The sequence below is a fragment of the Camelus ferus genome, chromosome 1 (genome assembly GCF_009834535.1).
Source record: "Camelus ferus isolate YT-003-E chromosome 1, BCGSAC_Cfer_1.0, whole genome shotgun sequence".
NCBI lineage: Eukaryota > Metazoa > Chordata > Mammalia > Artiodactyla > Camelidae > Camelus > Camelus ferus.
Window position 1 is genome coordinate 52,448,609 of NC_045696.1, and position 17,188 is coordinate 52,465,796.

The 17,188-nt window shown below is 37.6% G+C and overlaps 2 long non-coding RNA genes across 5 annotated transcripts in view; both read left to right on the forward strand.

Annotated features, from left to right (window-relative positions):
* The window catches only part of LOC116663660, a 33,773-nt gene extending 32,651 nt beyond the window's left edge, over positions 1–1,122 (forward strand). Inside the window, exon 3 of the long non-coding RNA XR_004319925.1 lies at positions 1,061–1,122. This is a non-coding gene — a long non-coding RNA (uncharacterized LOC116663660). The remainder of the gene's footprint in view (positions 1–1,060) is intronic.
* The window catches only part of LOC116663657, a 333,860-nt gene that overhangs the window by 124,335 nt on the left and 192,337 nt on the right, over positions 1–17,188 (forward strand). The gene's annotated exons all lie outside the window — the stretch shown is intronic.

Genomic DNA, 17,188 nt, shown 5'->3' on the forward strand with positions numbered 1-17,188 from the left:
CCATTTTTGAGGTCCCCCCCCCCACTTTTTTTGACCAGAACAATCATTTTCTCCAGGTATATTGAAGAGAAAGATTATCTTGTTAACTAAATAGCAATAAAGTAGTAGTAATTTCAGGGGGATTTGCATTTTGCCTTGCAAGATGAAATTTAAACAACTTTTGGATAGGAGAATTTTTTTGATCAGTCCTAGGTTATCCTTTCACAAATGAGAAAGTGGGCTCAAGAGTGGTTAGGAATTTACCAAGTTAGTAAAGGATGCAGGTGAGATTTGCCTTCCTCCAAAATCTGATCTAATTTTATTGCCTAGCAATACTGACCACAAAGGAAAGAATTTCTTGCAGAGGGAATTTTTAATAATGAGAACTATAAAACTCTGATAGGTAGTGTTATGATATCTTGCAAAGAACTCTCAGACCTCATTGTATTTACTTATTCTACTCAAGTAAAACCTTACTGCCCAGAACAAACTGTGGTAAAAAGCAAACCCTGCTTTCTTCTCTTTGTTAGGGTAGGCTCATTGGGGGGAAAAAAGGTAGCATTGAGTGGGAAGTAGAGCAGCATCAGTTCTGTGGTGTCCTAAGATCTTCAGTTTCTCCCTGCACACATGTGCTCTGGGTCTATGTTTACCACAGCCTGGAGAGAGTGTGTCTGGTCATGCTCAGCATGGGAGAACATAAAATAATCTACCATTTATCTTTTTGAGGGCAGTAGAATCACTCTTTACCTGCCCACAAGTAGGGTTAGGGCTCAGTAGGGATGAATGGTGGGAATGAAGCTATGTGTATAATACTTATGGGGAGTCTGGTTATCAGCCAGACTCAGGTCTGAGGACTGACTTTGCTATTTATTAACAATAGGACTTTAGGCAAGTTAATTACCATCTTCACTGATAAGATGAGATAATATCAGAGTCTAACTTAAGGGTTTGTTGAGTGGATTAAATGAGATAATGAACATAGTATGCCTGACATAAAGAAAGTGTTCAATAAATGTTAGCAAATTAAAATATGCTAATTTAAATAACTCCTATATGAGCTCCATGTAATTGTTCCTTTCAGTCACAGCACTAATGGTGTGGCTTGCTACTAAATGGCATGCTCTGATGAAAGAGAGAAAAGAAGAGGGGATGAGAGCAGGCGAGGGGAGAGGAATAAACCTGGCTAAATAGCTCACAGACGCTAATATAACCCATAGCCTCAGAAGAGCCCTGGATAGCCTTCTCTTGGACCACAACCTATGAAAGAAGCTCTGCTCAGCTGTGCTCTGGTAAGGTGAACTTGCCATTTCCTGCAGTCCTGGCTGTGTGCTTTGCTGCAGGGGTCACCTGGCCCCCACTTTGCTTGTCTCTGCAGGGCTGTCATTGTGTGATTCATAACTCAATATTAACTGCAGATGAGGGAGGAGTGAATAGGGGAATTTTCTTTCATGTGACATAAAGTAACTGGGATCAGGGCTTTTCTACAGAAGCATTAATTACCCTTGTCAGTCTAATCAACAAATTTTACTTCAACCAAGGATCATGGTGTTTCATTGGCATCCAGTGAGTGTGCAATGAAGGCTTTGCCATTTAGCCATGAGTATAATACATTTAGAGTCTCTTGTGATTTATGATTTTCCCCCTTTCTATTTAAACTAGTATGGTATCTATTAATAATAAGCACACAATTCCAGAATCTGAGACAGAAGGAAGGTTACTGGTGGCAAGACCAGATTAGCAGAGTATAAGTTAATTTTTTTTCAGAATTCTCATTTTATTGCCTCTTTTACCCTTTTTTTCTCTCCTACTTTTCCCTTTATTGGTTGTGGAAACTAATCAAACTTTAGAACTGTAAAGAGCCCAAGAGATCCTCTAGCCTAATATAAAGAAAAATTGTGAAAGACTAAAATATGGTGAGTGCCCTGATTGATTCTTACCTTTGGTAAGGATCTTTTACAACTCTGCCAAGACAAAAGTTAATTTATGAAAAACTGATAGTAATGCAAATAATTCTTATTTCTAGGAATGCATCTGGTAGAGTGCAGTTAATTATAACCCTATGGATATAGAGCAGTTTTACTAGTTTTGCATTTGTAAATTCAGCATTCCTTATCTGACTACAGTTGTGTGGCACTGCGCATTCTCTTTTGAACCAGTTGTAATATCTTATTGCTTCCCTTATCAAAATCTTGGATGTGTATGAGTGACATGATTTTGCCTTTAAAAAAAATGGTGCTTTGACCCTACAGATGATATAACACAAAAAGGGAAAGTGAATTGCCCAAACTTTTTGTTATAGCATACTCAAGTCCATGTCTCCTGACCCTGATTCCAGAAACGGGAACTTGCACCATGAACTCTTCCTTGATCTACTTGCCTGTATCCCACCCTTCCTCACATTTTCTAGGTCCTTCAAAGTCACACCATGTGTCCAAAGGACAGCTAATTGACAGCTTCAATAAGTACTTGGTATGTACCATTTTTCACCCAGTCAGGTGTGTAGAGATTACTTTGCAAAAGATAGTGAAAGTGCTAACTATGATGATGCTCTAAGGAGCTATTTGAAGTCCTCTCTGCTTCCTTCTCTACACCTCCTTCCCTAACTACTCAAAAATGAATCTCCTCATCTGACTCTCACTGACACTTGGGTGAGAACTAGTACAGCATCATCTATTTGGCCAGAGGGACAGGTCCTAAATAAAATACAAATACCCTGATGGAGCAAATATAGTATTTAATACAGATTAGTTCATTGAATTATTTCCAGTTTGAACTCTAGATGAAGGAAGGTTGATAAAAAGAAGACTGACTTAGAGGATGTGGACATTTAGTGTTCTGGGGGAGAGGCTTATTATGTCACATTCATCTCATGATACCTGTTTCTGTAGTTTTGGTATTTGAGAGAAATGGTTTCTACTTGTATGTTGCATAACTCCTTAATCATTGTACCTTGCTTTTATGTATATTTCTCCCTTCACACAGGCAAAACAGTGGTGAGAGCTTTCCTAAGACTGAAGTGATGACTGTTGGAACCTCTGAAATTTATATCTGAGAATTGCAATTTAGTTTGCAAAGTTAAATTTTTTCTACAGCTCTCAGGGGTTGTACATTTTATACCTTTCTCTCTGTTTACCTATTCGACATTAACACCTTCTTAAAATGATCTGTTTAACTCTGGTGCCCAGTCCTCTCCTATAAACTTTCCTGATGGGTTTCACGATAATACGTCATCATTCCACTAGACCCCAGGTTTCTGTTTAGTCATTGAGACAATTATCTACCAAGCTACTTAAACTAAGTTATAATCATCTCTTGTTACACTTAGGCAAATATTAATGAAGCTTCACATATTATGTAGTTATACAATATACTGTGGAGGTACTTAATTTGTGCAGACCCTTGCTCTCTGGATATTTTTATGCTCTGGTGAATACCTATTTTTCAGTATCGCATAGGCATCCTTAAATTTCTGAATTAACTTCCTTCTACCTCCTCTTTCTTCCTTCCCTTTTCTTTTTTCCCATTTTATCCTTCCCTTTTTCCTTCCTTCATTCCCTCAGTAAGTACTTACTAAGTTCTTAATGTGTGTCCATCACTTTGCTAGTCTTGATGGAATATTCTATATCATACAAATTAAACATGTGTAAGTTAAAAATTTAGACGTCATGTGAGCTTAGAATATAAAAAAGCACATTTTTTGCCTGGAGATGATTTTTGTTTATTTTTGTAGGAAACATGAAGAGTATCATTTGAAATTCCTACCATTTAGAAAATTTAGATAGAAAGACCAACTTTAAGTTGGGTCATAACAAAATATAGTCTTCCAGCATGATTAATGAGCACTTGTTTCAGAATGTATTTTTAAAATATCAATAACTATGATATGGTATATACATTCTGAGCATCTTCTATGTGTCAGTTCTCAATAATGCACTTTATATGTGATTGTCATGAGCAAACTTATTCTGAGACCCAGAGGTAATGTCCTTTCCTAGGCAAAAGGATATCATGTGCAGTGATAGAAACAAGAAATTCAATTGATCAGGCGCTTCTAATTGATTATCTTCTAGAATTGAGAAAAAACCTCTAAGATTAGTATTGAGATAAGATGTTTTTCAGGCCAGGACTCAAATTTACCAGTATCAGCTCTATTGAACTCTTCCTTTTCTCTTTCCTTTTTCACTCTGTATAGTTAAACAGTACTACAAATTAACCTTTGGAAAACCTTCCTTGAAAACCCACGTTTGTTTTAAATTCCCCGTTATTAAACTGTTTCATGTGATAAGATACAAGAATGAGTCCTGCTGGATATGGAGAAATTGGAGCCCTCACATATTGCTGGTAGGAGTGTAAAATAGTGCACTTGGAAAACAGTTTTGGCAGTTCCCTAAAATGTTAAACATAGATTTACCATATGACTCAGCAATTCCATTCCTAAGTCTATACCCAGAGAAATAAAAACATATGTTCACACAAAACTCTTATACACATTTGCTATGAAAGGACTTTTTTAGGCATACCTTTCAAAAAAAATTGAGGCCTACTGAGGTGAAGTACAAAATTAATTGAAAACTATGTGAATTTAAAATCCACTGAATTTAGTTATTTTTAAGAGTGAAAGAATTATCAGTTTAAATGCAAAGAACAGGGCTCTAATTAAATAATGCAATCAAAAACAAAAGTATCCCTCTGAGATGAAAAGAATTCAGGGACTCAGGGAAAGAGCACCGTGTAAAAGGAAAGAGAATTCAAGGCTAAAAATGATAGAAAGAAAGGCAGAGAATAACACCAATGCTTCCCAAAACTCTGAGTGTTAAAAATCTAGAACATTTAATAAAACTACTAATTAGTTGAAAGCTTTAAAAAGCACAAGTATTTGAAGCATACATGGGCTTAAAAACTTTATTTTCAAAGAGAAATTAAACCTCTAAGAATATAGTATGTGTTATAACATATTTTTAGACATAACTATAGACACAAGTAGAATTATCATGTGTTCTTCATCAGAAGTCTAAATAATTTTCTATTTTAAAATTATAAGATAAACATATTTTCATATTATAATATTCCTGAAGTTTAAAAAAAATCGTATTGAAAAATGGTAGAATTTTCACTCTTTTTTTCCCTTTGTTTTCTGAAAAGCTGCTATCAAAACAAGGGTGCTATTCAGTAGCATCAGAGAATTAAGAAAATTTGTAAATGTAGTGTTAAATTATGGCTACAGAATGGAAGTTTCCCATAATAAAACTAGACTTTATTAGGCAAAGAAGGGTGCTAGAAATATGGGCCATTACAAGTCAGGAATCTAAATTGTGTTAACACATTGGGATGTGTTTAATAGCAAAACACTGGGATGTATTTAATGTCCATTTACATTCTGAACCATATATAATTGTGCTGTCTAATATATGTGGCTATTTAATGTAAGTTAATTACAACTGAGTAAAATTAAACATGTAGTTCCTCAGTCACATCAGCCATGTATGGCTAGTGGCTACTGTATTTTACAGTGTGGGTACAGAATATTTATATCATCTCGAAAGGCTCTGTTGGATAGTACTAATACACAGAGCTCCCCAAAAGATACTTGGTTGTGCTAATGGACTGATTTTATATCAAAATTGGTTGATTGAGGTTACTAATAAAGCAGAGTTTTGATACCAACCCAGGGCATTAATTTCACATACAGTTTTCTCTTCAGTGGCCATAGAGATCTCCTTACGCTTATCCAGAAGCATCACAGACATGTGTTAATAGACCCAGGGACTGGAGGAGAGACTATAAAATAATCATTTAATTATTCATTCATTCATTCATTCAGCAAATACTCATTGAGCACCTGCTATGTTCTGGGCATATGTTTGTTCATGCTAGGTCCACGTGGTACTAAGAGGAAGACACTCTCCTTGGCCTAAAGAAGCTGTATCAGAGCAGACGGAACAAGTCAGGCTGTTTCAGGGCTAACAATAGAAGTACATTCTGTTGGAACACTGTGAAAGGAATTGGGTACCAAAGAGGAATAATTGGGAATTTTACTTTATTTTTTAAAAAATGGTTCTGTGTTTTTGACGCTTAAGAAGAAGGCGGGTTCCCTGGCAATAAGGGAGAAGAATCATGTGGAATACTTCTCTTTCATCCCCCATAGAATGTAGCAAAATCCTAAATTCATAATAGGTGGTCAGTATATCAACCGAATAATTTAGTAAGAACCAATTGCTTAACTTTTTTAGATCTTTAGAGGATTTCTCTTAAAGTAGCTATCTCTTAAAAAAAAAATTTAAAAATTCCCAATCAACTAACGAAGAAAAGGAATATGTCAGGATGATTCCTGAAGGTGCAGGGTGGTTGTCTGAGCAGAAGTTAAGGCACACATAGTTTTCTTAAATTTCAATGTATTTTTAATTTACCCTTATGTAATGTGAACCAAAAGGGCCTTACGGATATCAAAGGTTCATTTTTTTTTCCCTGCTAATCTTATGATGAACGATAGATGAGTAACAGGGACTGTACTAAGAGGACAGAGCACTGCATACTGGATTAAAATAGCCTGGATTTGGTAATATCGAAACTCTACTAAGAAAAAAAAAGTGTGAGGAACCAGGAAGATGTGCTATAGATTAACAGTTATGGTGAACTGTAGAGTGGGCATCAGCTCTCCTGAACATATTTATGTATTGGGCAGTTTCAAACTATCATTTTTGCACAGAGTTACCACCAGATGGATTGTCCAGTTCCTCCTACTCTGTATTAAACAACATGCCTAATGAATATTCAACACTTAGCACATGCAAACTGCACTTGTTGAACCTCTCTAACAACCACTAATGAGGACATTAGCTTTCAATTAACTATATAAAGCTTTGGGTTTGGACTGGAACATTCATTCAGCCCAGGCATCAATTTGCAGATCATTATAGGACATTAGTTGGTTGCTAGACAACCACATGTTCTAGCAGATTTTAGGCTGAGCTCCAATGATAAGCAAGGATCAGATATTTCAACTCTTAAATTGTGTCTTATTATCTCCTCCACCTGAAATATTCTAACAACTCTATACATCTTACCAGGCAAAGATTTGGGGGAAGCAGCTACTAAGTTCAAATGATGAAATAAGGTATGAAAAAGTAGGATTTTTATCTTGAAGGCACAGGTAGAAATGCTAGTGTAGCTTGAGACTGGTGATAACCTCAGCCAAACTTCTAAGAGGACTGCCACATGGAGCAGAAAAATCTGCTCACAGGAGCATACCATCAGGTATGGTTTTACAGCTTAATTTTAGTGTCATCTTTGGATTTACCAGAGTTTCATGATTATTATACTATTGTTTTAAAAATAAAAATTATCTGTGAGAAATATGATTTATAAATATTTTCTACAGTTTTATTTCATTATATACAAGTATTTTCTTTTTTTAACATTTTTTATTGATTTATAATCATTTCACAATGTTGTGTCAAATTCCAGTGTTCAGCACAATTTTTCAGTCATACATGGACATATACACACTCATTGTCACATTTTTTTCTCTGTGAGCTACCATAACGTTTTGTGTATATTTCCCTGTGCTATACAGTATAATCTTGTTTATCTATTCTACAGTTTTGAAATCCCAGTCTATCCCTTCCCACCCTCCGCCCCCCTGGCAACCACATGTCTGTATTCTCTGTCTATGAGTCTATTTCTGTCCTGTATTTAATGCTTTGTTTTTGTTTGTTTGTTTTTTAGATTCCATATATGAGCTATCTCATATGGTATTCTTCTTTCTCTTTTTGGCTTACTTCACTTAGAATGACATTCTCCAGGAGCATCCATGTTGCTGCAAATGGTGTTATGTTGTCGGTTTTTATGGCTGAGTAGTATTCCATTGTATAAATATACAACATCTTCTTTATCCAGTCACCTGTTGATGGACATTTAGGCTGTTTCCATTTTTTGGCTATTGTAAATACTGCTGCTATGAACATTGGGGTGCAGGTGTCATCCTGAAGTAGGGTTCCTTCTGGATACAAGCACAGGAGAGGGATTCCTGGGTCATACAGTAAGTCTATTCCTAGTCTTTTGAGGAATCTCCACACTGTTTTCCATAGTGGCTGCACCAAACTGCATTCCCACCAGCAGTGTAGGAGGGTTCCCCTTTCTCCACAGCCTCTCCAGCATTTGTCATTTGTGGATTTTTGAATGATGGCCATTCTGACTGGTGTGAGGTGATACCTCATTGTAGTTTTGATTTGCATTTCTCTGATAATTAGTGATATTGAGCATTTTTTCATGTGCTTTTTGATCATTTGTATGTCTTCCTTGGAGAACTGCTTGTTTAGGTCTTCTGCCCATTTTTGGATTGGGTTGCTTATTTTTTTCTTATTGAGTCGTATGAGCTGCTTATATATTCTGGAGATCAAGCCTTTGTCGGTTTCATTTGCAAAAATTTTCTCCCGTTCCGTACGTTGTCTTCTTGTTTTACTTCTGGTTTCCTTTGCTGTGCAGAAGCTTGTAAGTTTCATTAGGTCCCATTTGTTTATTCTTGCTTTTATTTCTACTAGGAGAAAATTTTTGAAATGTATGTCAGATAATGCTTTGCCTATGTTTTCCTCTAGGAGGTTTATTGTATCTTGTCTTATGTTTAAGTCTTTGATCCATTTTGAAAAATCAACTCAAAATATATACAAGTATTTTCTATACATATGCCTGTGATATTATTGTGGAACCAAAGTAAAAAATAGAATATAATATGAATATTACTTTGTTAAAGCAGATTGCTCTACCTCAGTGATCTACTATTTAGCTGAGTGTTTCTACAAGTAAATCTTAATAAGCTGATCTCCCAGATTGTGTAAAATGTCTAGAAGACAGAGTTGACAAGTTGAAAAGGGGCAAATAACTTGTTTTGTTTTTCTTATACATTTGAGTCAGGTTTGCAAATTTTGTGAGGCTTGTCTGTAGAGTGCCAGTCATAGTTGTGGCCTCTGAGATTGTTCTAAAGTTTTTATTTTATTTATTCCATGAAGCAGGCTATAGGCCCTGTCTGTTCTTTCCCTGCTGTTAAGGGTTGAATCATATTTCTCCAAAATTCGTATGTTGACTTTCTAACCTCCAGTACCTCAGAATGTGACCTTATTTGGAAATAGGTTTATTGCAGAAATAATTGGTTAGGATGAAGCCGTGTTGAAGTAGAGTAGAGTCCTAATACAATATGACTGATGTTCCTGTAAAAAGGGGAAATTTGGATACAGGCACACACACAGGGAGAACGCCATGCGAAGACAAAGGCAGAGATCGCAGTGATGCTTCCGTGAGCCAAGGAACGGCAAAGATTGCCAGAAAATCACCACAAGTTTAGAGGCATAGAACAGAATCTTTTCTATAGCCCTCAGAAGGAAGCATTCTGTGGACACTTTGAGCTTGGTCTAGACTTCAGAAATGTAAAATGATAAATTTCTATTGTTTAAGCTACCCAGTTTTAGGTACTTTGTTGTGGTGGACCTAGCTAACTAACACACCTGTAGTAGTAAAGTGAGCAAATCCATATTCATTTTCTGAGGTAGTCAGCTCTCCCAAGTGTCCTGCACTGAAGTAAAGCTTCAGGCTACTAGCCATAACACTTTCAAAATGTAGAGGAGATAGAATCAATAGACTTAGACGCTGCTGCAAATTTGTTTGTGTCATCCATCAATAATATAGCCCTTGTGACTGATCCATATTAAATTCATTCCAGAAAGCTATTTTCAATGATATCTAAAGAAGCCACCCCCTCTATTCATTTTCAGAAGCAGGTGTCAGCACTGCCTAAAACCCACGCTGATCTCCTTCCAGTAGCCTCCTCTGCTTTGAGGGAGCAGAGAAGGACCTGATAAAAGGCTGGTTAAAAAGATTTGCCATTGACCAGGGCACTTTTCTATGTATAACTGAAAGCACCTAAGACATCTTTAGTCCATTAGTGTAAGCCACACCTGCCAGAAGCTCATTGGCAATTAAAAGTTACACGACACTGAATGTCCCCAGTGAGTCCTATAAGGTAGAGAGATAAACACACACTGAATGGAAAAGGTCAGTGCATTATGATGCTCTTTGCATTTGATTCAAGGCCCTGAATGAGCTCCATGGCCATTTACTGCCAGTATTATTGCTATCTGGGGTTGGTCTCCTTTGAAGCAGTTTCCTAAGATTGTTCATCATACATAGTAACTGCTTAGAAAAATCTGTTGATGGAATCAGTGGAGGTGGAGCCTACTATAATTCCCTACAGATGGACTCTGGATTCACCCCTAAGCTCTACCTTTGTTCCTTTTTAAGAGCGCTTAACTGGGCGTTAGCACTGTGTGATCCCACTGTCTTACAAAATAAAGTTCTTATCTCCCCTGCCACAAGCTTGACCTATTACTATACCTCATATCTCTCTGATTTGGCATCAAGTTGTACCTCATTCCTCAAAATGTGTCAAAATTCACCTAGTTCATGGTCCATTTGACAGATATCGCTGACCGTGTGTTTACTCAGTTGCAAAAATAAGTTTTATATGTTGATCAAAATTTGGTGGACACATAAGCTGCAGCACAGATTGAGTGCAACTGATTTATTGTTTGTTGGGATTTAGATTCATTTAATCTCTCCAGAAGGAGCCCTAGAACCCCTTCAGTTTATGTTATTAATTAGCCACTCTAATTGTTGCCATATGCGTATCCAGATAATCAGCATAAGCACACACACTCAGCATCATTCTGTACACTAAAGCAGCAGCAATGGAGACTGGAGCTCAGAATTCACAACTGAGACCCCCAGTGAAAGGACAGCAGTGAATTAGCAGACACATAAGGCCAGCAGTTTTTTGCTGGTTATTCTACTAAGAAGGCTATGATTAGTCAAAATGCATCTGGTTATTTCCTCTCTTGATCTAGACAGCAGAATCCTTATAATTCACTTCTGTGACATGGTGAATGATAGCGCCCTGTCATTCGAAGGACTTGGAGTGACATAGACTTATGGGAAGATAGAGGTCAAGTTGTCTTGGCCTTTGAACACAACAAACATGGCACCGGTGACCCATCATCGATGCACATGTTTACCTTTGTTTATCCAGTGTTCAGGATGGGTTTCTCCTTAGCTAGTTTACATATTCTCATTTGGTATCTTTTAAAACCACACTTTGGATATGTAAGGCTCCAGTCTGAATTTGGAGGATGGAGAGGGTCAGGCTTTCACCTAGATTAAAGCCACTCAAGATAATGATCAACCTCATGGCCTTGGCCTCATCAGTGTGAAGTTCTCATCTGAGAGGAGCATGAAAAGTAGAATAACCATGATTCTCAGAGTCAGACACACCTGGAGTGTTGTGTCTGCTACTTACTCACAAGCTATATCTCATTGAAAAACTTATTTAAACTCTCTCAGTAACTCAATTTCCTTTGATTTACACTCAGGCTAGTAATAGTACCTTCCTCCCCGTGTGTGTGTGTGTGTGTGTGTGTGTGTGTGTGTGTGTGATGAGACAGCATATGTTAAACAGAATCATATATGGTAAAGTATCTGCCACAGTGCCTGGCACAAAGCAGGTGTTCAATTGCTAATCCCCTTTTCTTCTTTATTTATCACCAAACCAGGATGCTGGAAATGTTCTCTCTGACTCATAGTCCTGCTTGCAAAAACGCTGTCCACTTTAAATCAGAAACACATAAACAAATAAATATCCAACTTAGATTCTTTTTAAATCAATAAAAATAAATTTCACCTTTATGAGACCTTTAACTGCTGAACGGCAGAGACCCGGTTGTTTTTTTAGCCACTGCATAATTATTACAGTGTGATCTGGAAGAGAGGTGGATACTTTGCTGAAATACAAATGTTGTAGATGCTTTGAGTACATGAATAATGCATTCCAGTTACTATCTGTCTGCTAGAAAAATGTCATTTTTAAGACCAAGATCTGGGGAATCATCAGAAGATACGAGGATTGATCATGAATAAACCTCTTCCCAATTTAATGTATATTATGCTGTGTTCCCCTTTACTCGATGTTATGCATTTTCTTTGTTAGCAAAATAGAGATTACGTCATAGGTAGCAAGACACTGGCACAGGTGTTTGTTATGAGAAAGGGCTTGTTTCTGTCTTGTCTTTATTTAGACAGAAGGTCCTCAAGGATCTTGTGCTATTTTGTAGTCTTTCCTCTTACCTGGCATAGTGCTGGCCACATAGGAAGTAAATTCTCAGTGATTAGAACTGAATGAGTCAGAACACAGAATTATGACCAAGAATAAAAGAGCAGGATGAATCAGAGAGGAGTGAGAGGAGCAGGGTTTGAATGGTGAAGTAGGAAGAAGAGGAAGGAGAGGCTAATGTGTAGGGTTAGTAACTGCTCTGGGGATGGGAGCTGTTTAGAGAAGCAGACCTACTAGAATCCAACAATCCATGTCTGAAACATCAGCCAAAAAATTCCTATCTTATTCTGTTCTGTGGAAGTAGAAAGGGATCTAACAGTACGTATTTACCTATTCATATTAGCCTCCTCACCTCCTTCTGATTTTAGATCAAGTATAAACTTACCAGTGTGTTCTTCTCTGATGAACCTTCTTAAAATCCATCACTGCCACCCTGCAGTCTATCCTTGCATTCCCCATACTTTTCATTATTTTAATCCTTTTCTCCATAGCACATACTTATTATAATCCAACATACTATATGTTATGTATACCTGCTTTATAGTGTTGGCTCTATAATTGCAGGGTATTTCCCCCCACTGTTACATGTTTAGCACACAGAACAGTATCTGGAACTCAGCAGATGCTCAATATGTGTTGAGTAAGTGAAAGAATGAACTAATGAATGGATGGATGAGTTGAGTGTCTACCGAATCCCTGGTACTGTTCTAACTGGGTACTGGGGATATAAAGACAAGGCAGTCTCCTTGCCCTTGAAGTGCTTATAGAGTGGACAATGAAAACATTAGTCTCTAAAAATTACAGTCAATCTCTTGAGCATTTTGGTAGAGGTAAGTGTGGGTTTCTGTGGGAACACATAGAAAGGACCTCTAACCTGGTTTCATTAGAACATGGGAGGCTCCAGGAAGTGTTCCTTGAATGACTGAAGTCTGAACTGGGACCTGGAGAATGAATAGAAGTTAGCTGGATACTAAGAGGGAAAAAGGCCCTAATCAAGCAATATATGGCTTGAATGCAAACAGTTGCATTTTGAAAGGTTAAATGCAATAATCAGTTAACCAAAATGATAAACTTAACTGGTTTGTGCAGGCCTTAATAGGCAAAGAGAAACTGGCCATCAGAAGTGTGATGGAATGATAGCTTCTGAAGCCAAACATTGAAGATGAAGCCCTAGATTAGGCACCCCAAAATTAAGGCAGATGCCAAATGGCAATGGGAAGAAATCAAAGAAGATAATGGGCATTCCATTTCCCTTGTTAGAGAATACATTAGGAATTTTAATACTTCAATGAAGAGATTATCTAATTCAGATTAGAAAAAGCAAACTTGTACAGCTTTTGACGTCCAAGACTGTGAAGGTACCAGCCATGTAAGAAAAAAATCATCTACTTTGAGCCCATGGTGTGTTGGAGTCAGCTGTTCAGCTCATAAGATCCAGTACTTAAACTTTCAGAAATCCTGTGAACCAGTTGTTAAACATCCATCATTAAAAATTAAATTATATAAAGTTTCAATTAAATAAATTATATTAAAACTAAGATGATAAGTACTCCAAACTTGTTTTACTGCATTTTACTATTAGCTTTGCTCTTGAGCAGATTTATATCTATTAAATCTGTATGGTGGAAATACTTTGGAATGAAGTACTGCTGTGCATCTAAAACCCTGAATTCAGTGACATGTTGGTAGCTAGAAGCCAGCCATGTTGGAAGTATTTACTGCATGGAAATTGGCAAACACCCAGAATCGTGTGTCTCTCTGCCCAGAGAGCTAGTCATTAAACATTTTCATGCATGTCACTGCTTTGAACCCAGAGACCTAATAGTTTGAGAGTCTGAGGGCTGAGTTTGTCAGACTCAGCCCACAGAGTTGACCTTTGTCATAACTGTAGTTGCTCAATACTCTTTAGTGCTTTTCATACATTTTAGTAATTTCCTATAGCATCTTAAGAGTCCAAAATGCCTCTCCCACCTCCCTTGCCACAGGCATGTGACCTAAGAAGGGGGTGCTGCTTAGAATCTCTGTTGCTAGCAGGGCTGGTGGATTGTGGTAGAGAGATATGGAGAGTCGGGGGCAGTGGTGAAGCTGCTCCTCTGATGGCCTTCTGGGTCCCCTGGGCTGAAAGAACTGTGCTGTCTGCTTGTGCCCTGTGAAGGGTGGATCACATATTCAGGGAACTGAACAATTGATCTGGCTCTTATTCAGAGCTAAGCATCCCAAGAGCTGAGCCTCAGCCTGATTTCCTGGCTGTGTGCTTCTGGGAATCCTGTGATCTTTCTCTTTCATCAGTTTATCTTCAGCTTGAAATCGCTAGATGGCTTCTGAGATTTGAAGCAAAGACCCTGGGTTAATGCAGCAGCTTATTTCTATTTTAGCACAGAATAAATGAAACTACAATTGTTTAAACTTTGATATTATAGAACAAAAATACAATTGTATAGCATAGATTAAAATCTTTACTACCAATTTATTTATATTTTTATTAAAAGTTAAAAAATGTAGGAGTACATATTACCATGACTCGTCACTGCTAACACGATTTTTCTTCCTCTCTCTTTTTGTATGCAGTATATGTTTTAATGAGAGCAAGTTCACACTGTTTATATTGTATTGCATTATATACATTAGTGGTATTAGCTATGTATATTTAATAAGCGTTACCTGCATTTGTCTTTCTAAATCAAAATTGTATTTATTTCTCAATTTAGATATAATTTATATGAGGACTTGCTTTTGAATCTATTTCTTCTGAAGTTCTGCTAAGTTTTTGATTTGAGGAGAGACAGTCTGATATCCTGGAACAAGCATGGACTTTGGAATTCGTGTATTCATTCTTTATTTATTTAACAGATGATTGTTGAGTATCTACCATGCATAAGCACTGTTGCCAAATGATAGAGATACAATAGTGAGTACATAGTCAAAAACCCTTGTCTTCAAGGAGCCTATACTTTGATAGGGGAGATGGACAATGCAGTGAATGAGTAATTATGATAGAGAGTATAGTAAGGGTGATAAGGTACCCTGGGAGAAAAATAAAGGGAAATGCCGGGGGGTTGGGAAGGTGCGTACAGTTCTAAGTAGGGTAATTAGAGTAGGACTCATTGATAATGTGACAACTGAGCCAGGACTTATAGGTGAGGGAGTTGCTGGGGAAGAGAATTCTGGGCAGGGAGAGGAGCTAGTGGAAAGGCCTGGGGTAGGATCTTGTCTGTATTATTTGAGATACACTGAGGAGGCCAGTGTGGCTGAAGTGGAAAGAGCAAGGGGGACAGTAGTAGTAGATGTAGATGAAAGAGATGAAGAGGAAAGTCTGGATCATTTAGGATTGTTGGCCACGACAAGGAATATGGCTCTTACACTGAGTGAAATGGGAAGACATTGGATTATTTTGAGCCCGAATAGAAACATGATTTCATTTATGTTTTGATAGTCTCACTTTGACTTCTGCTAATTCAGAGTGTTGTCTGTGAACCAGGAACATCGGCATCTCCTGGAGCATGTTAGGAATAGAGACTCTCAGGCCCACCCCATATCTGCGAAATCAGAATCTGTCCTTAACAAGATCCCCAGATGATCTGTATGCACAATACAGCTTGAGAAACAGTAATGCAGACTGAGGGGAGGGGTAAGAGAAACATCCAGGGAAGAGTAAGATGCTCTTGCTGTACTCCTGGTAGGAGATGATAACAGCATCGGCCAGGGTAGTGTCAATGGAGGTGAAGAGAAGAAAAACTGAATGCGAGGTGTAAAAGAAGTGGCAAACCAAAGATGACTTCACAGCTTTTGGCTGAAGCAAGTGGAAGGATGGAGCTCTCATTACCTGAGCTGTGGAAAGAAAACAAGTGGAACAGATTTGGTCAAATTATGCTTAACATGTGTGATGGTTAATTGTATGTGTTGACTTGGAGGGTGTTTTTGGATGAGAGTAACATTTAAATTGGTAAACTTTGGATTAAGAAGATCACCCTCCATAATGTAGATGGGCTTTATCCAGTCAGTTGAAGGCCTGAATAAAACAGAAAGTCTAGCTTCCCCCAGAAAGAGGGAATTCTCTGACAGACTGCTTTCAGACTTCATCTTTATCTGCACAATTGGCTCTCTCAGGTCTCTGCCTACCAGCCCACACTGTAGATTTGGATTTGCTAGCCTCCATGATCATATGAGCTAATCCTCCAATTCCTTGTAATAAATTTGTGTGTGTGTGTGTGTGTGTGTGTGTGTGTGTGTGTGTGTGTGTGTGTGTGTGTTTTCTTTTTGGGTCTGTTACTCTGGAGAGCCCTAACTAATACAAGATGTTAAATAGTTATGTAAGTCTAAAGTTTAGGGAAAGACCAAGTCTCCAGACATAAAAACATTGAGAATCACCAGCATAATCTAAATTGAAAGTCACTGAATTAAATAAAATCACTAAGGAAGTGAGGTAGATAGAGAAGGGAGGAAGCCAAAAGGACTAAATTCTGGGGCCCTCCGATGTTAAGAGGTCAGAGAGAAAAGAAGAAATCAGCAAGAGTTGAAAAAGAGAGGTCAAGGAAGAGGAGAAAAACCAGGTGAATGTGAAGCCCGGAAGCCAAGTGAAGAAGTGTTTCAACAAAGAGGTTGTGACTGATGTGTCTAATGCTATTGATAAATTAGGAATATGAAGACTGAGAGTTACACCTACCGATATGGAGGTCTGAGATGACCTTGATGAGGTCAGTGTCCGTGGAGCAGTGGAATCTGGAAAACCTGACTGGAGTGAGTTTAGGGGAGAATGATTAGGTAATTTAATATGTATATATGAAGCTTTTACTTATTTTTAAATTATTTTTAAAATCAGTGACTTTTATTGGAATTCATGAATCAATATTGATACATTATTATTAGCTAGAGTCTATAGTTTACATTAGGGTTCACTCTTTGTATTATATAGGTCCATGAGTTTTGACAAATCTATAATGTCCATGAATCCATCATTTAATCCATTCATTAAATTTTTGAATCACAGATCAACTGCTTACTAGCTGTGTGACCTTGAGCAAATGACTTCAAACACTGAATCTCCATAAATTGTTATAC